Raw genomic sequence first — 4,118 nt, forward strand, 5'->3', positions numbered from 1 at the left:
CCTCCCCCACTCGTGCTGTCTCTCTCTCAAAAAATAAACATTAAAAAAAAACTAAAAAGTTATGTTAAGGTACACAAATATCTTTGTGTTTCTTTAAATAGCATAAGCTTTGTTTCTACCATGAACATTTCATGAGGACTTTTAGGATGAAAACAAATACCAATTTATTATAAGCCATGATTGCTTACATGTCTTTAAATTTTTTTAATTTTTAATTTATTTTTTGCAAAGATTTTGTTTTTAAGAATCTCTACACCCAACTTGGGGCTTGAACTCACAACCCTAAGATCAAGAGTGTCATCCTCCACCGACTGAGCCAGCCAGGCACCTGGTTTACATTATCTTAATGCACTAATGTAAAAAATATTCTTTTAGCTTTTATCACATGGAGAATAAAAAAATAAAGAAAATAATTAAAATATTAAATAAGTGATCTTGTTAAGTAGATAAATAGAATATTGCATGCATTGTTGCTCAGTGTAGATAAAGTGATAAGGTTTCCAGACCTGGATAAGAAGGTCACAATCTCTATTAGCACATAAAATGCAAAGTAGCCAGTTCCCTGAGAATTTTATTTAGGTGATATTTAGGCAACGCTGAATCAACACAAACTGAAACCTTAAGTCAAACTTCTAGGCTCTTAAAGGCATCAACATGGAGCACACACTCTCTGCTAACCCCTGGTTCCTAAACATTTTGGATTTTCTTTCTGGTTGTAAGAGAATGGAAAGTTTAGATGCCTACATTGACTACTTGATTACACTGTCGTATAATAAAAATAGTGACAACTGAGATTTGGTTTGTGGCAGCTTCTCTTGCTCATTCACTCCTGTTTTGAAAAAGATACTGCGATCTCCATTTTGTGGATGGGCTACTGAAGCTGAGAAAGATTAAATATTTTGTCAGATTTCAAATAGCCAGTGAAGTGGTGGGGCTGGGATTTGGAAGTAGGTACTTCAATATGGGTCTTAGGCACTTTGTCTCCACTTGTTAGGACCAAAACATAACATGGCTGTCATCCTAAGCGCTGCTCTGTTCACTCATTCTAGGGATGCAATGTCCCTGATAGTCTTCAGCTATGGGCACTGTAGAGTGGACATGGAGTCACCATGTTTGGAATCTCCCGACAGCTCCTCTGTGCTGGTCTTGTTCCTATAGACTTCCTTTGGTCAGCACTATTGTTTTTTTCATCCATTACCCAAAGAGATGAAAGGACCAGTAGAAGATTACACAGCTGTTAAATGATAGTGTTCGGTAACTCATCACAAAAAGCACAAATCATTTTGTTACACACTCAACAATATATTCTTTGGAGTGTATGGGAGAAATGTGGTATAATGGAAAAAAGCATCAATTTTGGAGCCAGAAAGATCTGGTTTAAAATCTAAATTCTATCAGTTACTAGGAAGTGTGTACTTGAGTGAATCACTCGACCGCTCTAAACCTTGGTTTTCATCTCTATAAAAGATTGATAAGAATATCTGTTCTAGTTATTCTGTTTGTCTGGTATGTGCAGAACAGCATCCTCTCCTCCCAAATACTCCTGTTTCCTTCCATTTGAAAGCTACAATAACTCTGCTGACTCATATTTCAGTAAGTTGAAGCATAGCACTAAAACAACAAGATTTATTTTGCATTCTTTGATTTAGTTTAATTGGACTGAATTGTAGCCAGTAAATTCTTTATTCTCATGTGCAGTTCACTGAATCAACTGACTGATATTCATGAGCTTTTGGGAAGATATCAGTTGGCTGATATTCATGAGCTTTGGGGAAGATACCTAATAATACCGAGGTTTTAAACAACAAAATAGGGCTGGAGGAAACATTTGGAGGTGATGGATGTTTATGGCATTGATTGTGGTGACAGTTTGACGGGTGTATACAGTTTTTTGTTGTCAATCATAGCCTAATAAAGAGGCTAAAAAATGATTTTTTAACAAACACACCTGTAAGAATGGTGAGTGGTACATCAGGATATAATTCTACAATGCTTGATCCTAGTACACTGTCCTTAGTATTTCTTAGTAATTGTATCCCTCAAGGCATGCTTGGTGGAAGGATTAAGTTAGAATCACTGGAGGTGATGAATAAATATTTAGGTACCTGGGTCTTCCTTAGGAGCTATTGAATCAGAATCTCTGGAAGGAGACGACAAAGAATCAACATCATTCAAGGAAATATATTATTGTATAGATTGATTGACTTCTCTCTGCCTACATTCCACCAGATCTAAAGGTAGACTAATATTCTAGCTGCTGGGAGCTCATTGTATAGTGCAAAATCCAGAAACACAAATTACAAAACAACATGATAAAGATTAAAACAGAGGTATATAAAAGTGTGCTGTAAAAGCATAGAGGAGGAAGTGGCTAATTGCCCCAACCAGGTAAATCAGAGGGGATTGCTTGCCTCTCAGTCATGACAGTTGAGTTGGGTTTTAAAGGATGAGTAGAGTTTCACTAGGGAGAGAATGGGAGTTAAAGACAGGGTACTGTAAACAAAAAGAGCTATAGATTAAAAGACACAAGTGTTTGAGGTGGATTTTGAAGGAGTACTTTTACATACTGTTCTTGGATATATAAGTTATTATAGATGTTTTGGAGGTCAGGTGGTCAGTGAATTTTAAGATGAATTTGTACAAATATTTGACCCTGCATTTCCCCTGTTTAATATCTACTCTAGGAAGACATGCACAGATATTCACATTACAGAAGACAATTTAAATGTCACTCATTAGAGAAATAAGTCAAGTCACAGTGCCTTGACTTATTTATTTGCCAAATATTTTCTGACACTCAGTATTATTGACATTTATGAACAGTTACCCTGTGCCGGGCACATCCTAGGCACTGGAGATAAAAGCATTGAACAAAGAGACAAAAATATATACCTTCAGGGAGCTTGTGTTATAGTAGACAGAGATAGACAAACAACACAAATTTAAAAACTAAAGTATTGGGAAGTTAGTTGCAATACTTATGGAGAAAAGAAAGCAGGTCATGAGAGAGAAAGTGCGGGGCCAGAGTTGGGACATGGGAAGGATGGTTTGTAATTGTAAATACTGTGATCAGAGAGCCTTCAATGAAAAGGTCATATTTGAATCGGTACCTGAAAGTATATGAGGGAGGGAAACATGTGGATGTTTGGAGCATCTAGTTAGGGTTCTAATAAGTGCAACAATCCTTCAGTGAAAGCATGCCTGATGGTTCATGGAATAGCAAGGAGGCCATGTAACTCTCATGGAAGAGAATGATTGAGGATAGATGAGTGTGAAGTGAGGTCAGAAGTAGGGGTGATTTTGTAGGTAGGTCTGGTGGCTGTAGTGAGGACTCTGCCTTTGACTCTGAATGAGAGGAGTCATTGTGCCATTGCAGGGTTTCAAATAGAAGAGTGAGAAGGTCTGCTTTCTATTTTAGAAGGATCTTGCTAATGCTGTGTGGAGAACAGACTAAGGGAGGCAAGGGTGGGAAGCAGTTTGGAGGCTATTACAATCATCTAAATGAGAATGATTGTATCTGTGACCAGAGTTGGAGTTGTTGATGTAGTGAGAATTGTTTGGATGTGTATGTAGGGAAGATAGGGTCACCAGAATTTCCTTATCGATAGGATATGGGGTGAGAGATACAGAAAGGAGTCAGACTCTATGGCCATACCACCCTGAATGCGCCCTATCTCGTGTGATCTCGGAAGCTAAGCAGGGTCGGGCCTGGTTAGTACTTGGATGGGAGAAAGGAGTCCAAGAGGATTCGAAGGGCTTTAGCCTTATCAGCTAGAAGGAGAGTAGGATGAGTGGCTGTGCTGGGGGAAGGCCAAGAGTATAGGTTTTGACATGCTAGCTCTGAGGTATCTCCTAGACATCCAGCTAGGGATGGAGAGTACACAGTTCTATATGCGAGTCAAAATTTGGTGGTGAGGTACAGCTCAGAGACAGAAATTTGAGAGCTGCATGTGAATGGTATTTAAAGTCATGAGATGGAGGAGATCCCTACACATTTCAGAATTTGCAATAATATTCAGAAAAATTAAGAAAAATATTAATAAAAATATCAAGAAAAATAAGGAAAACAATAGCACTGATAATAGTAAGCCAACACACATAGAGTTTATGCCATGTAT

This window comes from Herpailurus yagouaroundi, unplaced genomic scaffold, assembly GCF_014898765.1.
Source record: "Herpailurus yagouaroundi ecotype Mexico unplaced genomic scaffold, PumYag 159, whole genome shotgun sequence".
In the NCBI taxonomy this organism is placed as follows: Eukaryota; Metazoa; Chordata; class Mammalia; order Carnivora; family Felidae; genus Herpailurus; species Herpailurus yagouaroundi.